Genomic DNA, 10,615 nt, shown 5'->3' with positions numbered 1-10,615 from the left:
AGACTTGTTAAAATTGTGGTACTGTGGATTAAAGCAAGATCTCACCCCAAAAAAAGATTATGTCTGTGAATTACATTTTAATGATCAAGATATTATTAAAACTGATAAAATATTATTGACTACTGGAATTTATGAAGAATTACCTCGAAAAAGATACTCGCTAAAGCCTGATGCTATTCCGACGTTGAATCCGAACCGTGTAAACAAAGCTTGCAACAATGAAAATAACGAAGCTCAGTATATGCAATGCCATTTATTAATTACAAATGACCATAAAACTAACTCACCACAAAACCAAGAACCAATAATTAGTAATGATCTCATAAACATAATTAATTGTGAGTCACCAAAACGCATTGACGTATTTGAAAATTTTGAAGAAAATGATAATTGTGAGAACGAAATGCAGGTAAGAAAAATTAAAATTTCGAATTATTACTCTGCAACTTAAGATAAAAGCACAAACAATTAGGAGGCCTAATTACTCTTGTTTGTTAGAATATTTATTTAAGTACTTGAGATATTGAGAAAGTGAAGCTCCCTGCCTTCGTGGAGCAAAAAAATAGTATACACTCTACGGGAAGTAAATAAAAAAGCCTCAGATCACATATTTGTCAACCTCGGCTTCGCCTCGGCCGACAATTACATGTGATCTGAGACATTCTTACTTTTCTTCCGTAGGTGTGTAATATACTATTATAAATAATAAGAAACATTCACTATAAAAATTATCAAGTTTACTCGAATTTATTATAGCAGTGTATGAGAGTTAAATTTGAAAAATATTGTTATAAAACAAATAGTCTTTCGAAAAGAAATTATTAATTATTTTTTTTTCATATTCACGTTCTTTTCTCTATTCAATTCTTTAAAACAAAAGTAAATGAAATAATTAAAGAATCATGTTATAAGATATTTCAATAAGTCAAACAATCTGAATTATGAATATGTTAAAAAAGTTAAGTCTTTAGACATGTCTCTTATATCGTCTCCTATAAATTTAGAACTATTATTACAAAAAAATAATCATTAATTTTTGTTTATTTAATCATTTCAAGCCACGTGAGTTATCTACTCCTGAATTACGTCTTGAGAAATGTTCTTTATTAACAATTATCAACGTGTTGAAATTCAATGCTTTGCCACAAAATTGGAGTTGGACAACAGATTTAGTTAATCCAAAAATATAGTTTTATGTCATTTAAATAAAGTATCCATGAATTTAAAATTTCGTATAAAAATAAGTGAAGACTTCAATATATCAGTAAGAATTTTTAGATCTTGTAATTTATTTTTCACAGTATAAACATAAAGTTCCGAACGTTGGTTGCTAACGAATGTTCAAATTTCTTCGAAGCGAACATTACACAGAAATATATCAGTTCTCAAAGTTATTTTCTCGATTTTTTCGCGTATTTTTGAAGATTTTGATAGAATAGCTTTCAAGAATTTTGAAAATTCATAAGAATCTAATGTTCGAACGTCAGTTTTTTTTTTTGTGGTAATGTTAACATTATACTTTTGATTAGTTACTTAACTTGAAAACGCAAGAGTCGGTAGAATTCAATACCAATTTTTCCCAAATATCTGATTTTTGGGAGTTTTTGAAGGAATTGGAAAACTGTGAGTTATGTGAAGGGACTGGATTACTTTTCCATTTTTTGGCTACGGACATTAATTTTTTGTTATTAATAAATTTAAAAATTTGCTATCGATTTTCCATGTTTAAAAAATCGATTACCAAACTTAATAATTATTGTGTATCTTAAGTACGGAGCACATTAGTATACTCTACAATTGCCTAAAAATGATAATTCTAAGGTTTTTTATTACTTGTTAAATGAACTTTACTAGTATCATTTCTCATTAATAATAGATGTTCATCGGCGTGTTCTGGTGTGTCATTGCCTGACGAACAATATAAGAAACAAATGAATCTTTTTCGATGCTTTGCTTGTCGGCAATTGAGACGGAAATTGCAAAATCGATCGTACAAAGTCAAACCCGACATTAAAAGTTCGTACACTGACTTGAAGTACCAGGAGAGCCTGAAAACTAAACAAATTCAGCGCCTCAAACGTAAAGTAGGTATTTACTTATTTATCGTTTCTTCATGTATACTTGATTATTTACAGGTTGTGAGTGTTTAAGATCAATATTCTTTTATTTTTTTTTCAATAAACTTAAAAGTTTGATACAATGCTCGTTACATTACATTATCATTTCGTCAATACGGTTTAGTTTGTGAATACAAATTTAATCAACTACAATCTGAGAACTTAAATTAAATCACCTGTAAATGCCTATTTAACTATTTAACCCTTTACAGAATGAATCACTCATCAAAATTATAGAAACGCAACGACTTAATTGTATGGCAATTAAAGATGAAGCTCTAAGAGCGGAAATTTCTATTTTGCCTCCCGTGCAACAACTAGCAATTCGTGCTTGTTTTAATGCAGTAAAAGCTAAAAATGCCAAACAACGAAGATATACGGTTGAGTGGGTTTATGAATGTTTGCTACTTGGTATAAAAAATGCTGCGGTATATGAACGACTCAGAGAACGTCAAATCCTCCCTCTTCCCTGCAAAGACACCCTTAACAAATATATCCAGAAGTTGGATAGCGCTTTTGGTTTCCCTAAAGCCATATTCGACACTCTTCGTATTAAAAGTTCACGTATGGAACCACATGAAAAACGGGGTATCCATGCACCATTCCTGTCACACTTTACTACTAACTGCAAATCTTAAAAATGCAAATCTTAAAAACGCAACCATTTTAACTATATCTAACAACTCTACTTAGCTATCGAGTATGATTATATTAACAAATCCGAGCGCATAAGTTTTTAGCTGAAAAAGTAATTCGTATTTGATATTTTTAAATAACTCTTTAAAAGCTTCATTAACTTTTAACAGTAGCTGGCTATTATTGTTAGACTACATCTGATTCACATTTATTTCATTCTAACAATTTTTTTTTTTCTCCTAGGTACCCTTTTAATAGATGAAGTAGCTTTAAGTGAAGCCGTGAAGCTAAATCGGAGAACTATGCAGCTTGATGGTTTTGTAGACTTGGGGGCACATACTCCGGAAAATTTAATCAACAGTCGGGCTGATCATGCCTTAGTCTTCATGTACCAACCTTTTCAGGGTAACTGGGTGCAAGTAGTTGGTAGCTTCCTGAGCAGAAATTCTGTCACGAGTGCCATTCTTCACAAATTACTCATTGAATGCATCGTATTACTGGAGAATGCTGGGTTTTATGTTGATGTCGTTACTTCTGATGCAGCTCAATGGAACAGAGGAGCATGGACACTTTTCGGTGTCAAAGATGGACAATGTAGCTGTGATCATCCATGCAATTTTGACCGCAGACTTTGGTTTATTTCGGATTTTCCACACTTAATAAAATGTTTCAGGAACAAAATTATGAAACGATTGTTTTTTTGGGTAAGCTTCTCTTATAATATGATTTTTAACACCAGTGTACTGTTATTCACGATTGAATTTTCAATTTAGTTAGCATTGGAATGAATATATTCATAAGTGACCTATTTAATTTTACAACTATCAAATTTTTCAATGATTGTATTTAATTATTTATGAAAATGTTATTTATTTTTAGACTCCAGATGGTTTTGTAAGAAAAGTCATTAGGAAGCTTTATTATTGCATGAAATTTATCTGAAAGCCAATCTAAAAATAGCTTATCAACTAACTCCCCAGCATTTAAATCCAGAAGGATATCAAAAGATGAATGTCCCGTTGGCTTATCAGGTAATTATAATTATAAAGCTGCGAGAGTAAGTTAAAATGAATTTAAGATTATCATTAACATCGAGGTAACTGGCCTAATATTTATCTTTAATTTCTAACAATTCATATTATAAATAGCTGATTCAGTTAAAATAAATAATAAGATGTATTTATTCTTATTTTGATAAAAATTAATTTTTATAAATTTTCAATCATAACAACTGCTTATCTAATTTTAATGAGAAAAATTAAAACTTTTTGTTTTTAGCTTTTTTCGAAAAATATACAAGTTGCAATGGCGACTTATAAGAACGCTACTCCTGAGCTCAGTGATTGCGATCCAACAGTGGTTTTTATTAAAAGAGTAAATGATTTAATTGAAGCCATGAGTTCACGTACTCCTTTGAATGCTTTACGTTTAAATGATAATTGTCCCCGAAAAAGGTAATTTTTAATATATACATTAGGTCTTTTGATAGCTTCATACAATTTTTTCGCAATAATAAAGCGAAAATTATAGTTCTAAACGGAGAACCATTGTCAACATAAAACCATCATTATACCATGTGTACATGATCACATATTATAACCAATATTGGAAAATATTTATAAAGTATATATATGTAAGTATATAACTATAAAAATAATTTAAGACACTCCAATCTTATCATGACATTATTCCTACTAATGTTTGCACATAATCCAGTCTCGCAAGTTTACTTACATTTTCAATATGAAACTTATTAAACGAAACTTCAAATGATAGTCAAATTCAATGAATTTGAGTTTATTAGTTGCGGAAGTTCCTAATCTTTATCATAGCTGATATTCTCTTGGACTATGTATCCTATTTTCTGAAACATGCATTTTTCTAGAGTAATTTCTACTACCATAAGATAGAGGATAAATAAGTAATGCTATTTATTTTTGCTAGGTAATAAGTGATTTTATTGATTATCTGAAGATTTGGGAAGCCAAAGCTAATGAAGAAAGAGAACTTTATAAAAAGAAGAAGAAAGGCAAAAAACAAAAATCAAAAAATGAAAATGAAGTTGATGATAAATTTTTTTCGCAATTACTCCTAGTACTCTTACTGGATTAAAAATTACGTTACAGGCTACTTTAGAGCTAAGTGAATTTTTGCAAAAAGAATGTAATTTTGAGTACTTGATGACATCGCGGCTTAATCAAGATCAATTAGAAGTATGTATTAATCGTTGGATTTTTATCAAATGAATAATTAAAAATTGTTATAGTAAATATTCTTTTTTTTTTTAATATTTGAATCTTATTTAATTTATAGAAGTTCTTCGGTATAATGCGGAGTGTTTGTCGTTGCAACGATCATCCGGATACAATCCTTTTCAGGCAAGTTTTTCGATTATTGTGTTCATATTCATTAGTCACGCCGCCGAAAGGGTCCAATGTCACAGCTGGTGAATTACTACAATCTTTAATGCAGTCCAAAGATTCTCTGGCTACAGCTAATGCATTAAAAAAATTGGCTGAATGAAATTGACGCTATTGTTGAAAATGGTATTTCTAGTAATAATTATTCGTCTAGTGATGATAATAATAATACATTTTCTCATCCAAATACCTCTGTGGCTAAAAAACCCTTTGAAAGCTTGTTAGACGAAGATAGTGATGACGATAATGATGATACTATACCGTCATTTATTAGAAAACCATTCGAAAGTTTATTAGACGAAGATAGTGAGGATGATATAGAGGACGATGATGATTTGTATCACGATAATCATTATCCGTTCGAAAATTTAACTGAGGTTGACGATTCTTCTACTGAAAACAACATTAATCATCATAATCAAAATAAAATTAATATTGATTCAAATGAAAACTTTTTACAAAGTGAAAATGATTGGGAAGGAAGTAATAGTTTTCGTGATGACCAGCATTACCATCATGATTATGATGTTGTTTCCACCAGTGATGGTATAGTTGCTTATATTGCTGGATATGTTGCGAGAAAATTTCAGCGAATGACTTCTTGCTGTGAATGTATTGAAACATTACGCTCTGCGAATTCCTCTGAACGTGATCGGGTCATATAATTAATGAGCAATGGTGGATTAATTTTTCCCAGTGAAAATTTATTCAGACTAATTAAAAAATTGGAACAAATAGTTTTAACCGTAGTTGGTACTAAAACTGTTAAAATAAATACTATGCACCAAGTGCTAGAGAAAATAGCAAAAGCTAAATGCCTCCCCATCCTAGGATGTGATGAACACAAAAAGGAGCTTACGGCTAAAATATTGAATAATTTTGTAATTATGAGAGGTAATTTTTTAGCTAATCTTATCAACCGAACTCTTAACGAACGAAAGATGATGGCCAAGAAACATCGTAAAATTTCTAAACTAGCTTAACTTATTAAACTCTTCAGTAATATTCTACTTTCAACATATATACGCTTATTAATTAAGAATAAAATTACCTAAACTATTTGAATACTTTATTATTATTATTATTATTATTATTATTATTATTATTATTATTATTATTATTATTATTATTATTATTACTATTACTATTATTATTATCCCAATTCGCAACTAAAAATGAAATTTTAATGTTTTCTTTTGATAAATGTGATTGTACATTGCATTCCGCGTCATTTATTTAAAAACCTGACATTAGAGACACTTGCGCATTCTAGTGGTGAAAGATCTGTCCTCCAATTTTCGGACGCTTGTAATACATTACGATCGTCCTCCTTATATCTAGCCTCCGTGCTGGCTGCTATTTAAAACGGAACCCAATCCGGTATAGTATGAGTCGTATTTTTGACGCACCATTCAAATGAGTGAATTAAAATTTTGTAGTTTATTAAAAAAACTGTTGTTGGAGTACTGTTAAATTTAAAATATTTTAATTAATATTAACTGTACATTAATATTATAGTATAATAAAAGTAAGTAGTTTTTCCTTAAAAATAATTTTTTTCTATTACTTAACTTAAGTTAACTTCGCGTATAAGTTAATGTACAGAGGTTATGGAGGATGAAATTTTGGAGTTTTATTTTACATTATTTTTGATTACTATCCACGAAAAAAAATTACAGGTAATGGAGTATGCAGTAGTAGGAATAGTACTTGTTGGTGCAGTTCGGAATTTATTGGAATCTTCAGACGAAGATAATTCTAGCGATGATGAAGATCTTATTTATTGCTTTGGAAATCGTGCAGAACAAGGTATTATTCCAAGAACCCAAAATTATATCGAAAATACTGTTTTTCGAATGACAGATGAAACTTTTAAAAGTCATTTTCGGTAAGACATATATTTTTACTTTACAAGCTGATGATAATTATTTTTCTGAGCTTAATATCTTGAATTATTGTTCATTTTTAATATTGCATCCTTATTTCTAAATCAATTGTAGTATGAGACGCGATACTTTCGAGTTTCTTATAAATTTACTCGGACCCGACTTACAAAAACAATCTGTTCATTTTGGCCGACATCCTATTGCTGTCGAAAAACAGCTTCTTCTGAGTATTTGGACCATGGCAACACCAGATTCTTACAGGTACATTATTCACATTCCTTTATTTCTATTCTCGAAATCTTTAAAAAATTAAAAATTGATATTCAATAGAATAAGGTAAAAAACCCAATACCGGATCATGTACCAGTTCCGGAACACTCAATGTATTTGTATATCTATATTCACAAATATAGATATACAAATGCATGGAATGTTCCGTACTGGTACGTGGTCCAGTATAGGGTCTTTTATCTTAGCTTACTATTTTATTAATTTCACAGATCGGTATGTGATCGTTTCGATGTCGGAAAAGCAACAGCTTGGAGAACTGTTTGGAAAGTAGTTAAATCAATATATAATTATCTACCTGTCTACATAAAATGGCCTACACGTGAAGAAGCCAGGATAACATCTAATCATATATTTCGAAAGTACGGATTTCCGAATGTATTGGGAGCGATTGATGGAACACACATAAGAATCGCTCAGCCCAAAGAGTACCATGCTAGCTATATTAACCGCAAAGGATTTCATTCTATTCAAACTCAGGTTTTTAAAACATTGAATTTTATATTGATGAACTTAATATTTATTAAATTCATTGAAACAAACTTTATGTTATAATTACAGCTAGTATGTGACCATAAATTAAAAATTATTCATGCGTACTGTGGTCAGGCAGGCTCAGTTCATGACGCTCGTGTTTTTCGACTGTCAAATTTACAAAATTATTGCACACCTGAATTTTTTCCTGACGATACTCATTTGTTAGGAGACAAGGCTTACAGTATTCAACCTTGTATAATGGTACCTTACCGAAATAATGGAAACTTCCACGAAGATTTGTTGCAATACAACAAAAAACATTCAAGTGCTCGTATGATGATAGAACGAGCAAACGCATCATTGAAAGGAAGATTTCGTAGTTTGTTGGATAAACTGCCATTTACAAGAACGGATTTAATACCCTACTACGTAATTGCTTGTTGTATTTTGCACAACATTTGCATCATGAGAGATGATTTGATCCACATTCCAATACTTGTAAATCATGAAATTCCAGTGATGGATGTAGATATAGAACTAAACAATGACATGAAAGTTCCTGGAATGGAGAAAAGAGAAAGGTTAAAGAATTTTATAAACAATAATCTATAAATTTAAAACTTTACTCATACATGCATTCCAGTAAAATAAAAATAAAACTTTGCACATCGATGTAAAGAAGCAAAGTTTGAAATCGACTTATATGAAAAAAAAAATTGTACATTTTACAGCTAATTTGTTGTTTCTTTCAATATCTGCACAATACAGTGAATTTTGCTAATTTATTAAAAAAAAATAAATGAGGAAAAGTAATAATATCTTTTTAAATTTCATCAGGCTTATATTTTTTTATTTCAACTTACAATATATTTTAATATACTTTTTATAATATATGTAATGTTACTTTTTTAATAAATCTTTAAAAATGAGAAAAATATTAACCTATTTAGTTACACTTTTTTTCGGTTTAGTCTAATTAACATCAACATAGATATATATATTTTAATTAAAAATAATAAAATCAAGACTTACAAGTACATTTGAAATATTTATACTTGACTTGAACTTTTCTTGCAAATACTTTCTTAAAGATAATAAACTTTTTTTTCTTAATAATAAAACGTAAAAACATATATTTTTCATACTTAAAAATAAGTTTAGTCTTTGACGTTCTCTCAAGGATTTTTAATACTGAAGAAAAAAACGTAGTTTATCTAAGAATCATAAATCTCAATATCTCTTTGTTATATGATCCACAAGCTTATTAAGAGCACCAGATAATTGAGCTATTGATGCGATTTTCTCACGATGTTGTTGTTGGCGAATTTCACTATTTTCCTTTTTAGCTAAAAGTAATTCTTCACAGTAGCTAGTTAGAGTTTTTTGCCGCTTTCGTGGTGGGCTGATAACATCAGCATCTAAAAATCATACAAAATATTTTTATAAATAATGTTAACAGTTTAAGGAATATGAGGGGAGTAAATTATAATTAATTTCCTCGGAATATTATATCAGTAAAAATTATTTCACAAAATCAAATTTTGTAAATACCCATTTCGTTGGTAGTATTTGATCCAGCAGTAGACAAGGGTTTTACCCACGGCTGCTCGCCAAACACTTCTTCCATTTCCTTAAAATTAACATGAGTAAAATATTTGTAAAAATTTGAAAAAGCATGAAAAAATAATTAGTCTTCACTATTACATCGTAGAAATTCCAAGTTATAGGTGCATTCCCAGAGCTTTTTTGACTATCTTTTAAACTTTTATAACGGCGCTTCAGTGTTTCCCATTTAGTTTTACATTTTTCCGCAGCAATAGGCGGCTAATTCTGCTGACTGAGGGTTTCGTTGATTTTCGTTGCAATTTTGACCCAAACATCGCCATTGGTAATATTTGCATCAAGAAATTCAAGCTGGTGTTCTTTATATACCGCAATAAGGAGTAGAACTTCATTTTTACTCCAATTCTTGACATCTTAAATTTGATGATAATTATACAAAAATTTTATGAGATTAATGTTGATACATTTTAAAAATATAATTGTTCAGCTTTCATAATTGCTTACCTGGACATTTCTTATTGTCATCTATGTCATTTCTCTGTTTACCCGATGACTTTGTAGCTTTCGGTTTATTAAGAGTTTTTCCAGCCGTTGACTTCGTCTGAGAAGTATCAAAAGATGTTGAAGTCTGTCGGTAAATGTTGCTGTGCCTGACGAGCCGGCTTCTGACGGAAGTTTATTTTCTTTTCCTATTTCTTTTGAATCATACATTTGGTAGTATGTCGGTATGGGACTATCAAATACAAAACAATCTGTAGATCGATTAATTACAATATTAAAAAATTATTCCATAGAAAATATACCGGATTTGTAAATACATTAGAGATATTGACATTGATTATACATGATAATCATTAGTAAATTATCTTTCAGTAATATTCTAATAAATTTCATATTTTTACCTTCATTTTTACAAAATTCCAAAAGTTTAGTAGCAAACATCGTATCTGCAAAATAATAACGAAAAATTAAAATGAAAAAAAAATAAGGTTATGTTACGCTTAAAATATTGATAGATACGATGACAAATTTACCTGTCTTTGCACGATCAAAAATTTTTCTGAGTAACTTTCAGCTCGTATTGAGTATTTTCAATACAGTCTAATAAAGTTAATTTTAGCAATTCTTCCATTGTTTCGTTTATCAATCCAAATTAATTACAAAACTCTGTGATTTAACTGCTGGTATTGTTTATAAAACGTTAGGCACTTTAAATAGTTTTGACTGA

This window comes from Cotesia typhae, unplaced genomic scaffold (assembly GCF_013202065.1).
Source record: "Cotesia typhae breed Kobodo isofemale line unplaced genomic scaffold, CoteBio_Ctyphae contig_43, whole genome shotgun sequence".
In the NCBI taxonomy this organism is placed as follows: Eukaryota; Metazoa; Arthropoda; class Insecta; order Hymenoptera; family Braconidae; genus Cotesia; species Cotesia typhae.
Note: the sequence above shows the minus strand (reverse complement) of the source record.